This window comes from Hemicordylus capensis, chromosome 6, assembly GCF_027244095.1.
Source record: "Hemicordylus capensis ecotype Gifberg chromosome 6, rHemCap1.1.pri, whole genome shotgun sequence".
Lineage (NCBI taxonomy): Eukaryota > Metazoa > Chordata > Lepidosauria > Squamata > Cordylidae > Hemicordylus > Hemicordylus capensis.
The window spans coordinates 155252203-155272510 of record NC_069662.1 but is presented as its reverse complement, the minus strand read 5'-3'; the positions used below and the strand labels follow the sequence as shown (position 1 = coordinate 155272510).

The 20308-nt window shown below is 43.3% G+C and overlaps 1 long non-coding RNA gene across 1 annotated transcript in view; it reads left to right on the top strand.

Annotated features, from left to right (window-relative positions):
- Positions 1-20308, top strand: part of LOC128330472 (uncharacterized) — a 138869-nt gene that overhangs the window by 101007 nt on the left and 17554 nt on the right. The gene's annotated exons all lie outside the window — the stretch shown is intronic.

Here is a 20308-nt window from a genome sequence, read left to right as displayed (position 1 = left end):
CCCAATATTGGTCTTTCCCATAGTCTGGGAAACATATCAGCGGGGATTCAAACCAGCAACCTCTGGCTTGCTAGTCAAGCCATTTCCCCGCTGCACCATTAGGTGGCTACTGTCTGGGAAAGACTCCTGCCTAAAACTCTGGAGAACCGCTGCCAGTCAGTGTAGACCAGGCCTGCTCAACTTAGGCCCCCCAGCTGTTTTTGGACTACAACTCCCATAAGCCCCAGCCACAGGGGCCAATAGCCAGGGATTATGGGAGTTGTAGGCCAACATCTGCAGGAGGGCCGAAGTTGAGCAGGCCTGGTGTAGACAGTACTGAGCTCTAGATAGTCTGACAAGGTATGTGGCAGCTTCCTATGTTCCTAGATCATCCTTTACTGTAGTGATCAGTGATTGGCAACCATTGGGCCAAATCTGGCCTACCAGCTGCTATTCCAGAGATAAAGAGTGACTGGAAGGAGTTGGTGGCTTTGGGTGTGACCATTAAACTTGTCAGCAACCCACTCTGGCATTTCAGAACTTGCTGTTTACTGAGGCTTGGATATGTTACTTTAGCCAAATTTGAGGTCTAAGTCCAAATGCCTTGCCATAGAAGGGGACAAGGAGAAGTGGAAAGATGGGTCTGGAAGTTGATGGTGGTTGATGAGGCAGAATAGTGGTGGGGTGTCGCACATTAAATCCCTTGCCACTGAAGAAGCTTTGTGGTACAAGGTGAGGATGAAAGGAAAGGAAAGGAATTGATAGAGCATGAAATTGTAATGAACAGCACTGCAGCCAACATCACAGATCAAAATCACACCACACTGGCTCTTAAGCCATTTGGTTACACAAAGTTGTACAATAGTACATCATGGGAATATGAAGTATTTAATGCACCAATTTAAAGAGCATCTTAAGAGTTGTATGAAGCAGCAATATCCCTGGAGTGTGCAGACCATTACAGCAGAGGATATTAGTTTTGTTTTGTTTTAGGTTTTTGGGTTGTGTGTGTGTGTGTGTGTGTGTGTGTGTGTGTGTGTTTTGTTAAATTGCTGCCTGTGCATTAAGCTCATGGAATATATTAGTTATTATTTTTGCAGCTTCACACTTTAGTGACAGATGTTGTTTCTTTTCTGAGCTCAGAGGGTGCGATGAACCCAGCAAAGCCTTCTTGGGTGGCTTCCAGAAGTCAAAAGCTTTTGAGCTGTCAGTCTTCACCAGCTTTTCGTTAATTCTAGTTTGACGTGGCATCTGGGGCCAGGCTCACATCTTTGCCGCAGCAAGAGCTCATGGCAGGTGGGAGCAGCTTAATCGATCGGCGATCCTGGTCACCCAGAAAGAGTGTTAATTGGCCTGAATACTTCAAGCATTCGACGTGAGCTGACCTAAACACCAGCGGCAGAGGAACTGATAAATTATTGTGGGGAGGCAGTGAAGAGAGTGAGGGAAGAAGAGCTGGCTCCTCGGGACAAATATGACGACGGTCCTGGCCAGATTGGGCTGAGATTTTGAGTTCGGCTGATGCAGGAGTTCTCAGTTATCCCAAATGCTGGTGGCTTGGTGCTATAAGCGTCATGGGGGCAGGAGCTTGTGACACACCTGTATAGGTACAGGAGGGCCTGTGAGTCTGGCTCTGCCACAGAGGTGAGGCTTCCATGCTTGCTTGCTTCTCCAGTGCTGCAATGCTAGTAGATTTTAGCAGGCAAAAAGCAAAGCACCTCATAGCAAGGGGGTGGGCCTTCTGCATCGAGGCGTAGCAAGGTTGGAGTGGGCCCAGAGACAAGAATTTAAAATGCCCCCCCCGCCTTAAGCCATCTATCTGTCTGCTGTCTGTCTGTCTGTCTGTCTGTCTATCTCCTATGTGCCACAATAGAACATCATCCTAAATTATTTTTTAAAAGGTTTTGTAAATTGTGGATGATGCAAGCCATTTCATGGCACTAGAGAAAGACATGCTGTTCTGGTGGCTCCAGGTCTTAACACTCACATCAATTTTGGAGGATGAATACAACTGAAGGAAGCCCGGCTGAGGGAGTCAGTCATGTGACTTGCCTCGGGGGGGGCCCCCCCAAGGCAGTGGGCCCACAGACAACAGTCTCCCCTTGCCCTATTATAGTTACACCCCTGCTCTGCATATATACCTCTGCACTTATTGATGTGGCACTGTTTCACACTTTGGGAACTGACTTGTAGCACAGTTGTCCTCATTGGCTCGCTACCACTAGTCTAAGCATGGGTCCAAGGATCTGCTCTCTGCACTCCTGATTGTATGCATGGGGCATGTTTTTAGAAAAAGCAAAGTCCTACTCCCTTAGAATCCCATATGAACCTCCCAGTTCCCTCAGCTCATCATCTCAGGCCCTGCTCATGGCTCCGCTGCTAACAGAGATCTGGTTGGTGGGGACTAGAGACAGGTCCTTTTTGGTTGTGGCCCCTTGGCTTTGGAACACCTTCCCTGAAGAGCTTTGCCATTCTCCCTCCCTCAGTGTTTTTTTAAAATTAAAAACACATCTTTTAAAAGAGGCATTTACATGTTTTATCTGCTGCTTATATCTGGTAGGTTCTTTAGTTTTTATAGTTTCTTAGTTTTTAGCTTTTTAAATAACTTTTAATTTGAAACTTTTAAAAACAATTGTAATTTTAAATGTGTTTTAGCCTGGGGTTTTTTAAACTTGTTTAACTTAACTTAGGAACATAGGAAACTGCCATATACTGAGTCAGACCATTGGTCTATCTAGCTCAGTATTGTCTTCACAGACTGGCAGCGGCTTCTCCAAGGTTGCAGGCAGGAATCTCTCTCAGCCCTATCTTGTAGAAGCCAGGGAGGGAACTTGAAACCTTCTGCTCTTCCCAGAGCGGCTTCATCCCCTGAGGGGAATATCTTGCAGTGCTCACACATCAAGTCTCCCATTCAGATGCAACCAGGGTGGACCCTGCTTAGCTATGGGGACAAGTCATGCCTGCTGCCACAAGACCAGCTCTCCTCTCCAAACTTGTTTATTAGCCTTTTATTTTACATTGTATCTATTTTATTAACAACAACAAATATGTATATACCACAAAATTTAAAAATAAATCTACAAAATTTTCCATAGCAGTTTGTACATAGAGAAATAATAAATAAATAAGATGGATTAATGTTGTGAGCCGCTCTGAGCAGTAGTGTATTGGAGGGGCAGGGTATAAATATTTTAAATAAGTAAATAAATAAATATGAACATAGGAAGCTGCCATATACAGTCAGACCATTGGTCCATCTAGCAAAGTATTGTCCACACAGACTGGCAGCAGCTTAGCAAAGCTTGCAGGCAGGAATCTCTCTCAGCCCTTTCTTGGAGATGCCAGGGAGGGAACTCAGAACCTTCTGCTCTTCCCAGAGTGGCTCAATCCCCTGAGGGGAATATCTTCCAGTTCTCACACTTCTAGTCTCCCTTTCATATGCAACCAGGGTGGACTCTGCTTAGCAAAGGGGACAAGTCATGCTTGCTACCACAAGACCAAATAAAAATGCATGTACTTGGGAAGCCAGGCTTGATGAGTTACACACAAGCATAGGTCCAGAGGGCATCAATAACACAAAGAAGAAAAACAGGTTCCTGCATGCTATTGGTTTGGGAAGGATGTAAGGCCAACATGGTGCAATTATGTACTTAGTAAATAATTCCTGATGTGCTTCAGTTTTCATTGGGGGAATTTATTTAGCAGTTAGCCAGAAACACTTAGCATCTCCTTCTAATGCAGTGTATGGAGGAGTTGTGTCTCCAAACATAGCTATATTTTGTTCTGGGTACCACCATCCAAGCATGAAGCTCATAAGGGGATGAGATAAGGGGATATAGCTCAGTGGTAGATCATCTGCTTTGCATGCAGAAAGGTCCCCAGTTCAGTCTCTGTAATCTCTAGGTAGTGCTGGGAAAGACTCCTGCCTGAAACCTTGGAGAGTTGCTGCCACTCAGAGTAGAGAATACTAGAATGTTCAGAGCTCAAAATGGGCCTGTTTCAAGCTCAGAACTGAACGACCCCATTCTGAATCAGAATGTTTCTAGTGTTCCAAGTGCCATTTTGGAGGGCTGTTTTCTAGGGAGAGCTGGTGTACTGATTGAGGTGGGCAGGTAGACCAAGCCTCTGTTCCGGACATAGCATGTCAGCCTGACTTGAAGGCCTGGTCTACCCACTGAGTGAGGCAGGTAGACCAGTCCTCTGAGGTGGCCTGGTCTACCTGCCAACCCAAATTAGTCGACCAGCTCTTCCCGAAAAATAGCCATCCAAAATGGCACTTGGAACACTCGAAGCATTCCAAGCCCATTTCATCAGAACAACCGACAAAATGTTCCGGGGATCTGCATCTCGTTTTGATCTTGAAACAAAATGCAAAATGCATTTTGTGCACATTCCTAGACAATACTGAGTTAGATAGACCAGTGGTCTGACTTGGTATATGTTGGCAAGGAATCGAAAGCAAAGCAAGAAAGATGTTGCATGGCTTCAGGCTTGTGGATTGCCTAACGTACTTTGGTTTTGAAGATAATTTCAGAGTTACTTCCAAGGAGACACGTCAGATATTTTCTCAGACGGTTTCTCCACATTCCTGTATGAGATGTATAGGTCTGTATCCCAGGGTATGGAAAAACCAACACCAAATGCAAAATTGTGGTTCAGGGATGAGGGTGGACCTACACCTAGAATTTTTAAAAAAGGGTGTCTCTGAGCATATGCTGAGCCCAAGAACTTGTTTTCAGGACCAGAACTGAGCTCACAGTCTTGTCCCACACAAATCCACCCCTGGTATTTCTCCCAAGCTGCCTTTATTTCAGCAAGTTGCTTTAGGGATTGCTTTCTGGGGTTGCTATTGTTAAAACATCAGGAGTCAGAAACCCTTGGTGGTCTACTGCAAATCACCCAGAGTACACCATTGGATCCCAGTCTACCCTTGTGCCTGCCCCTGCCTAGAAACCAGATCCTGCCATCTCGATCCAGAGCTGCATACAGTATGTGTTTACATCCAGTGCACACAGATATTCCTGTTCATTTCAGTGCATAGAAGTGATGTGTTTGTGTGTGTGTGTGTGTGTGTGTGTGTGTGTGTGTGTGTGTGTGTGTGCTGCAGCCCTCACCATTGGAATGAATGTGGTAGACGATTTGGTTGACCCATGGCTCCATATATCTCCATCCTTCTACGAATGACAGGAGCATTAATCTTTCTTTGTATTCCCAACCTCTTCATCTAGAAAGGAAGTTTAAAACAGTATTTGTGGGGAAGCAGGACAACAATGCATAATTGCTTATTTAAAAGAATTGAGCTGGCATTAATTTAAAATGTTATTGCAACAACAAAAATAGGAATAGTAATTTTATGTAATTCCTGTCAAAGTTTGTTGCAAAGACAAATCGCCCAAATCACAGTACAGTACATCCCTGCTAGGCAGATGCCATGAATGTAAAATAATATATAGATGGAGGGAAAGAGGCATAATATGAACAATAATATTTATCAACTTCACAGCACTTTAAGCTTGAAAATGACTTTAAGAACATTAGTTCATCAACTCTCACAGTATAATCCCTGTGTGAGATGGATAGGTCCAAAGAAACAACTCAGAGCTAAAATGGCACACCTTAATGGGTGGGGGGAATTGTAGGTGAGGTTTTTGGGGGGCAATGTAATGCCACAGTCAGGGTACAAACCGGCCAAAGCAAAGTTGACTTCTGTGGGAGAGTGAAGCACACACTTAAATCTCTCATGTTGGAATCCCATATTTATTCCAATAGAAGAGGACTTGGAATGTAAGATGATCCCCTTAAACAATGCAGGTTAAATACAGGTTATACCTGTATATACCCAAAAGGAAGAGGCCTCTGAATTTAAGATGGCGCCTTAGTTTCTAACCTCAAAGAACTTGTGGGGAAAGCTAGTCTTTGATTCAGGTAAAAAGTTAAGCACCGTTGAATCCCACTTAAGTGGAATTCAAAAGAGCTTAACCTGTGGTATATCACAAGTCTGTTATATTTGCTACAACAGCCTGGCAAATACAGGCTGGCAAATACTTGGTTGCTGTTTGTGATTGCCCAGTCATGCCTCTTGAGCTTTGGAAGTTGCTAGAATGATACTACCTAACACCCTAAAGTGCCACTTTCTGGGCTTCCTTGTCTGCTCTTGGGGGCAGGAGAGAGGAACAGGCGTCTTCCTTCCCCTAAGGGTTCCCTTTTGCTGCTGTGTACTTCCGAGCTCCCTGCTCAAAGTGCCTAGCTGGCCTGGGCAAGTCTGTGTTGCCCTCTGGCATCAACCAAAGCACTCCTATGGGTAGCTTTTCTCCCTGCTCTTCAAACTTTCCAGCTACATTTCTTAAAGAACTCTGGTTCTCCTGGGTGTTCATTACAGTTCAGAACAGTCAGGAGCTTGTTATATTTCACTGTGTGGTGCACTTGTTGGGTCAAAGCTGCCTTTCCTTGTATGAAATGGGATTGTCTATGGTGAAGGAATAGTTACCAGATTAATTGAAATCTACAGTTGCATGCACATTTACTTGAAAGTAAGCCCTCTATTAACACAGTATTTATTTATTGTTTATTAATCATATTTATATACCGCCTGATATATGTATCTCTAGGTGGTGTACACAATTTACACAAATATACACAAGGAAATGTACACAAAAACAAATATAAAACAGAGTAAAAAAAAATCACAAAATAAAAAGTTAAAACAATTTCATGGGATAAAAACAATTAAACAGTTTAAAATTAATTTTGATTCAATCCTGAAAGAACAGATGTGTCTTGAGGGTCTTCCTGAAAGCAAAAAGAGAACGAGATGCTCTTATTTCAACAGGGAGCATATTTAAAAGCTCTGGGGTAGCCACAGAGAAGGCCCAGTCCCAAGTCGCTCCCAAACGGGTTGATGGTAACCGTAACCCTGACCTCTCCAGATGATCTCAATAGGCAACAGAGTTCATGACAAAGAAGGCATATTCTTAAGTATCCCAGACCCATGTCACCGAGGGCTTTATAGGTAATAGCCAACACGAAACCTATCATCAGCCAGTGCAATTATCTTAAAATTGGTGTTATATGGTCCTTTCAGGTTGTCCCAGAGACCAGTCTGGCTGCTGCATTTTGTACCAATTGTAATTTACATACAAAGGCAGCCCCACGTAGAGTGCATTACAGTAGTCAAGCCTAGAGGTTACCAGCATATGCACCACTGTTTTAAGGTAATTTACCTCCAGAAATGGGTATAGCTGACATATCAGCTGAAGCTGATAAAAAGCGCTCCTGGCCACTGCCACAACCTGAGAAACCTGAGAGGGTTTTGGATCCAGGAGCACTGCCAAGCTACATACCTGTTCTTTCAGAGGGAGTGTAACCCCATCAGAACAGGGAGATCTTAGCCATCTGTCTGGGCTCAACCCCCCACAGTCAGTACCTCCACCTAATTTGGAACCAACTTCAGTTTGTTATCCCTCATCCAGCCCATTACTGCCTCCATGCAGGCATTTAGGGAACTTACGCTATTTCCTGATGAAGCTGATCTATGAGGGCAATAGAGCTTATTCTGGAGCAAACATGCATAAGATCAGGCTGTAGGACAGTTTTGGTAATCAGAAGTCATCTTAAGCCATGACCGCAGTCTGCCTTAGAGTTAAACAAACACACTCAAGTCCATCAAAACACATTGAGTTAACTTTGGGTTGAAAGATGTCCAGTGCATATATGGTTCCTAATAGCACAATATTATTATAATTATAATTTACTCTTATTATTATTTATTTACACAGTATTATTATTATTATTATTATTATTATTATTATTATTATTTCTTGTTTACACAGTCAGACAGGTGTTATTGACTGGTTTGTTTTATCCAGACATCGAGTCCTTCCCAAGGACCTGGGATGGCTGAATTTTATTGTCAATTGTTATAGATATCATCGCAGAATATAGGCTGTTCCCAGTAAAGCTGCTTTTTGTAATTGGCTGATGGTGATTTCTGTGGCTCCTATGGTGTTGAGGTGCTCTTCAAGGTCTTTTGGAACTGCACCCAGGGCGCCAATTACCACTGGGATTATTTTGGTCTTTTTCTGCCACAGCCTTTCAATTTCAATTTGTAGATCTTTGTATTTGGTGATTTTTTCTATTTCTTTTTCTTCTATTCTGCTATCACCTGGTATTGCTATGTCGATTATTTTCACTTGTTTTTCTTTCTTCTCGACTACAGTTATATCTGGTGTATTGTGTGGCAGATGTTTGTCTGTTTGTAGTCAGAAGTCCCATAATATTTTTACATCTTCATTTTCTTCAACTTTTTCAATTTTATGGTCCCACCAATGTTTGGCTACAGGTAGCTTGTATTTTTTGCAGATGTTCCAGTGTATCATCCCTGCTACTTTGTCATGCCTTTGTTTGTAGTCAGTCTGTGCGATCTTTTTACAACAGCTGATTAGGTGGTCCACTGTTTCCACTGCTTCTTTACAAAGGCGGCACTTGCTGTTTGTGGTTGATTTTTCTACTTTTGCTCTTATTGCATTTGTTCTTAGTGCCTATTCTTGTGCAGACAGTATTAAACCCTCTGTTTCTTTCTTCAAGTTGCCATTCTTAAGCCATTGCAGGGTCTTGGTGATGTCTGATTTTCCAGTTATATTGTGCAAATATTGACCATGCAGTGGCTTATTTTTCCATTTTTCTGCTCGGTTCTTGACTTGTTCTTTCTTGTAGGCCTGCTTTCTTTCATTGGTGTTGAATAGTTTCGCATTATTGACCATTTGAAGTCCATCTTCTTCACTGTCCTTGATATATTCTTCAAGGCCTCTTTTCTCCTCCTCTACTGTTTGATGGACTTGCAGCATTCCTCTTCCACCTGAGCTGCGAGGGAGGTATAGCCTATCGACATCACTGTGGGGGTGCAGAGCATGATTGATGGTCATGATTTTCCTGGTCTTACGATCTAGCGTCTCTAGCTCTGCCTGGGTCCAGTCTATTATTCCTGCAGTGTATCTGATAACAGGTATAGCCCAGGTGTTTATGGCTTGTATGGTGTTCCCGCCATTGAGTTTGGACTTGAGTATTTTTCGAACTCTCCTGATGTATTCACTTCCAATTTTTCTTTTAACTTCAGTGTGTGCAATCTTATCAGCCTGGAGAATGCCCAAGTATTTGTAAGGTTCTTTCTCTTCCAGGTTCTTGAGCTTGCTTCCATTGGGCAGTTCTATTCCTTCTGTTTTTGTTATTTTCCCTCTGTTCATTATTAATGCAGCACACTTGTCTAGTCCAAACTCCATTGCTATATTGCTACTGAATATACGGACAGTGTTTAGCAGTGATTCGATTTCTGACTGGGACTTTCCATACAACTTCAGATCGTCCATGTACAGCAGATGGTTGATTTTACAGGATGTTTTAGATGTTTGGTATCCGAGGCCTGTTTTGTTTAGTATTTGTGAAAGTGGGGTCATGGCGATTACAAACAACAGAGGGGATAGTGAGTCCCCTTGGAAAATGCCTCTTGTAATGCTAACCTGTGCCTCTTCTAATGCTAACCTGTGCCTCTTCTAATGCTAATTATTCTTCTAATGCTAATTATTATTATTATTTCGATTTCTATGCTGCCCTTCCAAAAATGGCTCAGGGCAGTTAGTGATCTCTTCTTAAGAGGACATTTGGCTCAAGCCAATGCATATCTCATATTTCCAGAACTGTTTTATCTTGACAAAGATCTCTACACTACATTATAATAAAAGGCCAAAGATACCGTCTAATGAATTTAGTGACATTTACGTATTTCCTAAGCGCTTTGTTACTGTACCCTCTAATTCATATCTTATTTATGCCCATCATGGGAAGCACGAGCAAAACATCTGATCCATGGTCCATTTTTGTGTATAAAAAGGACAAAGTGAGAACACTGTTGAAAGAATAATACAGAGATCCATGGCTCTGCTGCACACCTTTGGCCCATAATAAACAGCTTGGGCCCTGGGTATTTAAGAGAACACCTTCTTCATTACGAACCCCACCGCCCATTGAGATCATCAGGAGACGTCCGTCTGCTTTTGCCATCAACCCGTGTGGTGGCCACTCTGGGACAGGCCTTCTCCACTGCTGCCCCAAGACTTTGGAATGCACTCCCTAGTGAAATAAGAGCCTCCCCATCTCTGACAGCTTTTAAAAAGTCTTTAAAGATGCATCTGTTTGCCCAGGCTTTTAATTACTTTTAATTAATATTGTTTTAATGGTTTTAATGCTGTTTTAAAATATTCTTTAAAAAATTTAAATTGTTGTAATGTTTTAAACTTTTCATTTTTGTTTTAACTAATGTTTTACTTTGTTTTTATTTTGTTGTAAACTGCCCAGAGACGTAAGTTTTGGACGGTATAAGAATATGTTAATAAATAAAAAAAAATAAAAATAAAAAATCCCCAGCAGCCAGTAGTCAGGGATGATGAGAGTTGTAGTCCAAAAATGTCTGAAAGGCTGAAATTGTGCAGCCCTCAGGTAGGTGGACTGCTCATTGTGGATATGGATCTAGGGGATTGGATTAGAAGAACTCCAAGGTCCCTTCCGAGATGATAAAATTCTGTGATTCTATGAATTCTGTGATTCTGTGAATCTCTCTTCACAGTCTAAGCACACTGCTTATGACCGGCAGTTACAAAACTTTCTGTGAATCTGGTCGCTAGTTGCTAGCTACTGTAGGAACAAAGTTTGTGATCACCTGCTATCTGCTATAGTTACATTAGTCTGGTACATGCCCTTCTTATATATCCACCCACACAATCCATGTGAAGCATTAGAAGATGCTCCAACTGTACCTAAGAGGAGGGCGCCATGGTGGCTCCCACATTGCAACGGCAGATGTACATCTCACGAGGAAGGGAGCGCCGTAGGAGCGTTATGATGACTCTTTGTGCATGCTGTACATCTCAAGGTGCTCTTCACCATCTGTTGTGTAGCGTCGGTCTTTTGAAGTGATATTTAAGGCTTATAAGCAACTACAGTGGGGTCTGTGTCTATAATTGGAAAATTTAAACACGTTTGCAAACAAAAAGCGATGTTTGCAAATGTGTTTAAATTTCCCATTTATAGGCACAGACTCCAATGTAGTTGCTTATAAGCCTTAAATTAAATCAGTTAAAATAGAGTATTCACTGCAAAAATCATGGCTGGCAAACCTGGCTAATTCAAATGGCTGGTGAGCGATGGCTGATCTCTCTGATTGTTTTTTTAAAATGCCTCGCCGTTGTGTGTTTGCAAGTATTTGCTGGGAATGGGAACAGGTCAGTGAACCCAACCAAAATGATGAGAATGGAAGAAAGGTTTGAAAAACAAATTCTGATGAGTGCCTGTGGTCATGTTATGAATCACCAGGAAATAAACCAAGGCTCTGAATGAAGCTGGTCATAGAATGGTGATATATTCTGGGGCCCACATACCTTAAGGACTACTTTTCCCAATAAGTATGTACCCACTTGTTAAGGTCGTTTCAGAAGATCTTGTTGAGGGCTCTCAGCCCAAATGGGAAGGGTCATAGGTTAGTGCTGGAGCATGTGTTTGCATGCAAAAGGTCATGGGTTCAATTCGCAGCAGCTCACATACCACATCATACAACATGGAAGGTTGGAGCCAGTGTTCCCTCTAACAGGGATTCCCAGATGTTGTTGACTGCAACTCCTATAATCCCCAAGCAAAAGCCATTGCAGTTGGGGTTTCTGGGAGTTGTAGTCAACAACAGCTGGGAATCCCTGTTAGAGGTAACACTGGTTGGAGCACTGCTTGCACTAAGAACGCAAATATAGCCCTGATGGGTCAGGCCCAAGGCCTATCTGTCCGGCATTCTGTTTCACACAGTGGCTCACCAGATGCCTCTGAGAAGCCCACAGGCAAGAGGTGAGAGCGTGCCCTCTCCCTTGCTGTTGCTCCCCTGAACCTGGTATTGGGAGGCATCTTGCCTTTGAGCCTGGAGGTGGCATATAGCCACCAGACTAGCAGACATTGATAAACCTGTCCTCCTTGAATTTGTCTAATCCCCTTTTTAAAGCCACCCATGCTAGTGGCCATCACCACTGCTGCACATGTGTAAATACTGTTGATGGAGTTCTGTCCCAGGACAGCTCCACTCCATTGGGTGACCGGTAGTTGCAACCTTGCACAGGAGCAGGAGCTGCTCTGATGTGCAGCTCCAGTATTTACATGTGCACAACAGCCTGCATTGCACTGCACAGTATATTAGTCAGTATTTTATTTTATATGTGTTTTTACATTTATCTCCCACTCTTCCTCCAAGGAGGCCAAGTGGTGTATCTCGAGGTATACCTGGGAAACACCCCTGTCGGAAACCCTGGAGAGTTACTGCCAGTCAATGTAGACCGAGATGGACCAATAGTTTACCTCAGTAGAAGGCAGATTCATATTTACCCTAAACTGTACCTTTTCTCTGAAGGAGCCAGAGCTGTGAAATTCTCTCCCACTGGAGGCCTGCCAGGCTGAATCTCTGCTTGGTTTTAGCCAGCTGGGGGCAGGGGGAGCGGAATCCTGTTTCGATACACTTTTGTAGCTTAAGGTTTGGGCTCTCTTATTTTTTTTCTTTTCTATTTTGTATTCCACTTCAATTCAGCGCAGTATTAGGGATGCTTATAACTTCTTTGCTTTCAATGAGATTTAAATGTGTGCCATTTAAATGATTCTGCTGTTTGATATTTCTTTCTCTAGTCTACAGCTTGTAAAGGATTTATTATAAAAGGAGTTCCCAACCTTGGGTCCCCAGATGTTGGAGTGCAGCTCCCAATGTGAGGAGAGCTAATCTTGTGGTAGCAAGCATGAATTGTCCCCTTTGCTAAGCAGGGTCCATGCTGGTTTGCATTTGAATGGGAGATTACCTGTGAGCACAGTAAGATATTCCCCTTAGGGGGTGGGGCCGCACTGGGAAGAGCAGCTACATGCTTGCATGCAAAAAGTTCCAAGTTCCCTCCTTGGCCTCTCTAAGATAGGGCTGAGAGAGACTCCTGCCTGCAACTTGGAGAAGCTGCTGCCAGTCCGTGCAGGCAATACTGAATTAGATGGACCAATGTTCTGACTCAGTATAAAGCTGTTTCCTATGTTCCTAATGTGGTTGGGGATGATGGGAGCTGTGGCCCGACATCTGGGAACCCCTGGAATTTAGGGCTGCATGGTTTTAATATTAGTCTTGTTGCTAGTATCAGTGTTGTTGGTACTGTAGATTTCTTTTGTTATTGGTTTCCTGACTGTACAATCTATTGTGCATCTTTAATGGAGCAGCAGTATAGAAATGTTAAGAACGAATACAAATATCAGAATCCCAATGTAATTATTTGTATACCGTGCTGCTCCCTTTCATCTGCTGACCTTTCATTAGCAGCAGCGGCTCTTTCTCTTCTGTGCTTCCCTGCTTGTCTTTTTAAAAGGAAACGTTCTTTCTTCCTTTCTCCGTGCAAGTGTGTGTGTGGTTTTTATTTTATTTTAAAGAAGCTACCAACACGGCTCTGTCTGTCAGAGCTCTCCTCCTAATTTGACTAATGAATTAATACCCCTCTCTCTAGGGTTAAAAGAGCTTGTCATTCACAGATGTGATGTTTTTATCTGCAGCTCTCCCACAGAGGGATGGGCTGAGCACTGTTCCTAAGTGATCATCGGGCTGCCAGCATCCCATTGTTAGAGCACCTGAGGCCTTAGCTGTGCAGAGGGAGTCCACGGCTTATGATGGCTGTCTTATTCAATCATCTCTGGATTCCGGTGCCCTTTCGGCTTGCTTCCTGGTTACGTTTCCACGGAGGGACTTCAACTTCACGGTCTTCTTTACCCCTGCAGGGGTTTCTCTACCCCTTGCTTGGGGAATTCTGAAGCGGCAGATATTCCCGTCTGATGCCAACATCCCTGATATAACAAAAGTGGCTGGAGCTCTTCAGCGACTAATCGCCTATCTGTGCCTTCATGAAGCACCCTAGAATATAGGATGTGTGTGTTGGATTAGGAGCAGGGAGACCCAGGTTCAAATCCCCACCCATCCGTGAAGCTCACGGGGTGGCCGTGGTCCACCATTTCTCAGCTTAATCTACATCATAGGGCTTTTGAGAGGAGAAAAGGGAGGGGGGAAGACCTTTGTATACCACCCTGAGCTCCTTGGAGAAAGAATGGAATAGAAATGCTAATAATAATGGAGCAATAATAATAATGAACCAACCCCTGCTGACTGAGCAAAGAGGCAACTTTGGAAGTTGAAGAGAGTGGTGGCTCTTGTATATTTTGCAGGAGAAGAGCAATGGTCCCTATCCAGCCCCAGCATAGTATCTTTCCTGTGAGTTTTGGAGGTGTCTACCCTATGTTTGCAGTTTTTGAAGATACTGATTTTCTAGATCCATTTCAATCTGGCTTTAGAGCGGGCTATGGGGTGGAGACAGCCTTGGTTGGCCTGATGGATGATCTCTACCAAAGGATGGATGGAGGGAGTGTAACTCTGTTGGTTCTTTTGGATCTCTCTGCGGCTTTCAATACTATCTATCTATCTATCTATCTATCTATCTATCTATCATATTTCTAAACTTGCATCTCTGGGCAGTTTACAATTAAAATCATTTAAACTTTAAAATCATTTAAACATTAAAATCATTAACATTAAAATCATTTAAAACCCAACGTTAAAAACAATAAAACTATAAATCTAATAAAAAGCCTGGTTGAATAAATGTGTCTCCAGTGCCTTTTAAAAAGTTGCTAGAGATGGGGAGGCTCTTATTCCAACAGGGAGTTTATTCCAAAGTCCAGGTACCATGGTATCCTTCTGGATCGTTTGGGGGAATTTGGGAATAGGTGGTACTGCTTTGTAGTGGCTCCATTGCTATCTCTTTGATAGATTCCAAATGGTGTTGCTTGGAGATAGTTGCTCTCTGAAACGAGAGCTATTGTATGGTGTCCCTTACAGCAACATCCTATCACCGATGCTTTTAAAAATCTACTGCTGAGTGAGATCATCAGGAGGTTTGGAGCAAGGTGTTATCAATACGCTGATGACACCCAAATCTCTTGCTCCATGACATCATTATCAGGAAATGGGATAACCCCTCTAAATTCCTGTCTAAGGCAGTAATGGACTGGATGAGAGATAATAAATTGAAACAATCTAAGCAAGACAGAGATATTCATGGTAGTGAATCATATTTTGAGGGACGTGATAGATCTTCCTGTTCTGGATGGAGTTGAACACCGTCTAAAGGATCAGGTGTATAGCTTGGGAGTGTTTCTGGACCCAAGCCTCACTCTGGTTTCTTAGGTTGAGGCTATGGTCAGGAGTGCTTTCTTATCAACTTTGGTTGATATGACAGCTACGTCCATTTCTTGAAGATAATGATCTCATAACTGTGGTACGCTCTCTGGTAATCTCTAGGCTTGACTACTGCAATGCGTTCTATGTGGGACTGCCTTTGTATGTAGTTCATAACCTTCAGTTGGTCCAAAATGCAGCAGCTAGATTGATCTCTGGTGTTTCATGGAGAGACCGCATTATGCCTCTTTTAAAACAATTGCATTGGCTGCCAGTTAATTTCTGGGCAAAATACAAAGTGCTGGTAATTACCTTTAAAATGGCTTAGAACCAGGTTATCTAGGAGAACATCTTTTTCTTCATGATCCCCACCGCACATTAAGGTCATTGCGAGAGGTCCGTCTCTTGATGCCAACAGCTTGTCTGGTGGTGACTCGGGAACGGGCCTTCTCTGTGGTTGCTCCTGAGCTGTGGAATGCGCTCCCTACAGATGTTCACGGTTTAACATCTTTACCAGCTTTTAAAAGAGCCATTCAGACTCATTTCCCCCCAAACCAGGCTTTTAGTAATCTTGGAATGTTTTAAATTGTGTTAAATTGTTTTAATAGTTTGTTTTGTTTTGTTTCTGTTGTGTTTAGTTTTGTGAACTGCCTAGAGCATTTGGAGTCAGGCGGTATATGAAAAAAATGAATGAATGAATAAAATAAAATGAAACATTGCAAGTGATCCTGGGCTTATGGATCACATGCTAGAGCCTTTAAAAATCCTGATACCCTAAGAACTCACATGGTTTGTGAAAATATTCCCTACATATTCAACAAAGGCAGACCCTGAATCCCCGTTTCTGAGCTTCACAGAGGCATCTGTTTCGTCAGGTGGAATCCCTGACCTTTCCAGGTAGGATGGAGAAAGACCCAAGTCTGAAGCCCCGGAGAGCCATTGCCAGTCAGTGTAGACAATCTTGTCTAAGATGGTTCAGTGGCCTAACTCTATATAAGGCAACTTCATCTGGTCATATGGAATCGCTGACTAGATGGGACCTAGTCTGATCCAGGAGCTTATGTCCTTAATTGTTGTATCTTTGTGCACTTCTCATGGAAGTGTCCCAGCTTCTTCATCGTCTGCAATATTTTTTGCATTGAGGGACGTAATCGTGAAGCATGATATTTTATTGGTATAATAGTAGCCATACACCTCTGAGGCTTGCTTTCTTAGGAGTCCAGGGAGAAAGTGCCACGTTTATCACCTGGCCTACCAGGAATTATAGCAGCATGATTTGGTGTCATATAAAGGTGGCCAGGAACAGAAGATGCTCTGTCTTAATCTGGTTAAAAACAGAGCCTGAACAAATGTCCTGGAGACAGGCAAGATGAATGATTAGAAGAGGTTAAATATGTCCCGCTGTGGTGAAAGTAAAGAGATTAAGACTGTAGCAAGGAGGCAGATGAAAGCCCATCTATCACGTTTCTATGATATAATGAATGGCATTAAAGACTGCAAGACAAACAATCCTATGTATCTTCTGGTAACACAAGTATTCCTGAAAACTATCTTGGTTTTCCCCAAAGGCCAACTTACTTCAAATGCCAACTTACTTCTGAGAGTTTTTGCTCATAAAGTCAAACTGGAGCTGTCTGTTGCTGCCTAGTGCCACTGTTCCCAGTACTGCAGCTGCGTGCACATTGCAACATATACAGCATCTATACATGCAAGTTGATGTGTATGTGCATGAAAATAATACCAGCTGCAGCCAACCACACTGGCAGCTTGAGTCGAGGGAGACCAGAGAGAACTCACACCAGATCGGAATGCCAGATCCAGATTTCAGGTAACTCTAGCGCTGAATTAGGCAGCAAAGGCTGTCATGCATTGTTACAAGATATACATCCAACCTTCTCAATATTTATCTTGAGACACTAATCAGCAGGGATATATTTTTCTTCTTTGGCTGTGTATATTCTCTTAGAAAAATGAATCTAGAGACTGACTTAGATTCTCACCTCACACAGGACATTGTAGAATAGGTACTGAAGAGTAGAGTTATGCTGAATATGCCCAACACTTCTTTTCAGATAGAAATGAGGAAAAGCAGTTCTCCTCTGTTGTGATTGAATTTAGCTTATTCGGCTACATTGCTCTCACTTGCCCTCAGTGATGTAATCAAATAGCCAGCTTTGACTGGCTAAATAGCTTTGTGATGTCATTCAGCTTGCTGCATGAGCCCTGATTGGATGGGATTAGCCCTCTGACTGACTTGTTGAAGCAGCAGCAACCAGAAGAGAGAACAGGAAGGAAGCAAAGGAGAAAGGGGTAAATATTTCCACAGGGTTTGGTGGGTACATTCTCCCCACCCCACCCCCAGTTTCACCCAGTAAATATGCAAATAATCACACAGTTTCAATCTATTGCCATAGTATTCTTCTTCTCCTTTGGCTGATATTTCCTTCCGCAACAAATCAGTCAGGTGGCTAATTGTAAAACAATTGCAAGAAAGGAGAGCTGCTTGTTTGGTGGTGTTTTTTTTTTTTTGGTTTTTTTTGGACAGTCTCAAAAATGGTTGTGGAAAACAGCAATCGTTTTAGCTCAATGCTAGTGAAAAACAGATGTGCAAAAGCTCTTACATATCTGCTTTCTGCGATTTCTTGTGACATGCAGAAATGTAACTTGCATCTGCCCACGTGCTGAGGCACATGATAGCCCCCCCCCTTTGCATGTTGGTAATAATGGGTAACATACAGTATAGCCCTCAAAGTAATGCAATTACTATGATTATACCACTAGTGAATATCAGCAATTCTGGGCCTTTCTCCTTACAGGAGTTAAAGAGCAGCTGGCTGTGTATATAGTAAACTTGTGTTCCACCAGCAGTTTTGGTCAGGGAAATGTTTTTCTTACCCAGCATTCTAGTTGTAACTAATGCTACTGAGCACCTTTTAAACGTCATTCTACACATTTGAAAAGTCAGGAAACAGTGACTCATATACTGCGCAAGGCACCGAGGGCAGTTGGAGCATTGCCCAAGGCTTGCGTCTGGGTCAACAATGGCGATGGAGCTGCACAGCAGAACAGTTCTGCTCCAATGTAAAGTTGTAGAAATGCAGTTGCACAAGAGGGTGCCCACTGGAAAATAATGTTGTGCAACCATGTTGTGCAACTTTGTGACAGAGCAAAGCTGCCCTGCTGCACAGCTCCGGTGACATTGTTTACACAGACGCAGCCGATTGGGGCAATGCTCCAACCCTCTGTATTGCATTGTGCAGTATGTGAGTCAGTGGGCCTATTCCCATGATCACTAGAAAGTGGGCTAAGGGAGCCAGCCTAGCCTGCTTTCTAGTGATCATCAGAACCACCAGGCTCGTGGGCGAGCCTGGTAGTTCCAAGGCAGATAGCCCGCCTAATTCCCCCTCACCTTAAGCGAGTGCTCCTTTAACCTTGTTTGTTTGTGTGCTGCTGTGGCATGCAGCGACACAGGAGTAGACCCCCAACCAGGAGGCTACAAGCAGCCTCCCGATGTGGAGGTTCCCCCAGAATGCCCCACATGCTCATGCGGGGCATCCGCGGGCTTCCAGGGGCCTAGTGGTCCCCACTCCCCACAGCCCCCACCGGATCCGTGATGGAGCCGGTAGTCGTGCGGGTGACTGATCTGGCCACCCAGAGCTAGGGGTTTGATTGTCCACACCAAACCGTGTCTGGCGCTTCATATGGGTCATGTGAAGCACCTCAGTGTCTTGGATCCTATGTTGCTCTTGCACAAATGGAAGGGCATTTCTGTTCATGCAAAAAAGGGACATTTGCTCACCCCCCCTTTTCCTGCTGCATCTCCGCCCTTGCCCCATACCATGTCCTGAGGGTCTCCTAACCTTCAGAGAGGCTTTTTGGAGTGGGCATAGGGGCTGCTGGGGGAAGGATCTGGTGTGGAAGTTCACTTGCATGCGCTTCCTTCCATTTGAGCTTCTTAGGGTCCAACCCACTTTCGCTAACCTTTGTCTATGGGCTAGCCTCCTTTCTCAGGAAGCAATGCTTTTGGCTTGGCCAGAAAGCTTCAGAATGGTCTGAGAGAACCTCCGGTAGTTCCTTCTCTGAAATTAAACTTGTCTTGGCCTGGATGGGATCCCATTTGAGAAGTCCCATGTGTGTTTCCTTGGGTATTCTTGGATGAAGGATAAGACACAGATTTTACAAAACAGACTCAGGGGACCTGTACAGAGGAGCAAAATAGTACTAGCTGAACAGTTGTTATAAATGATAGTTTTTGAGTGTTTATATGTAAATGATTATAGTTGGGGTACTGTAATAAATGGGCTCTTGCCATTAATGCAGGGGTTCTGAACCTTGGGTTCCCAGATGTTGCTGGACTACTACTCCTATCATCTCCAACCACAGTGACCTTTAGAAGCGGTTCAACAACAGTTCAGAGCCTCTGTATTAAAGAGTATGTGAATTTCTGGCTGCAATTCTCTAGAGAGTAATGCCCAATCCTTCATTTCAGTGCGGTTAGACATGCCCTACGTGGGTTGTCTTCTTTTTGACTCCCACAAGGCCATGGATGCCATTTTGTTACATTAACAAGATATATCTAATTTGTCAAATTAGTGAGAAGACCATTTCCAGGGCCTCCATTGATGACCAGCTTGTGAAACCTTCAAACATTTTACTGAAAAGTTGGCCAGTTCTGCTAGTGATAAGACGATGTAAATTGAATGTGCCATGCCCTGCACTGTACTTGCTGGGATTGTGACACATGGACCATCTAACTCAGCATCTTAATATGTCAAGCAGCATGAAAGTAGCACCCAGCAGAGCATTCTTGTGCTAGAAATGTCAGACATTATTGTCACTCAGAGGCTGGTGCTATCATTCTCCTGCCAAACACTAATATATTCCATTTCTCTATTCTTGGAGTTGTTGATTAGCACAACACACTGAGACTTGTTACACAAAATCTCACTTCCCAATACTAACATTTTCAGAACCCAGGAATGCAAGACAGTCAAGCAATGTTGTGAAGTTCAATTATTTCCTAGGACAGACAGGAAGAGTGCTACTTGCAGCTGGACACAA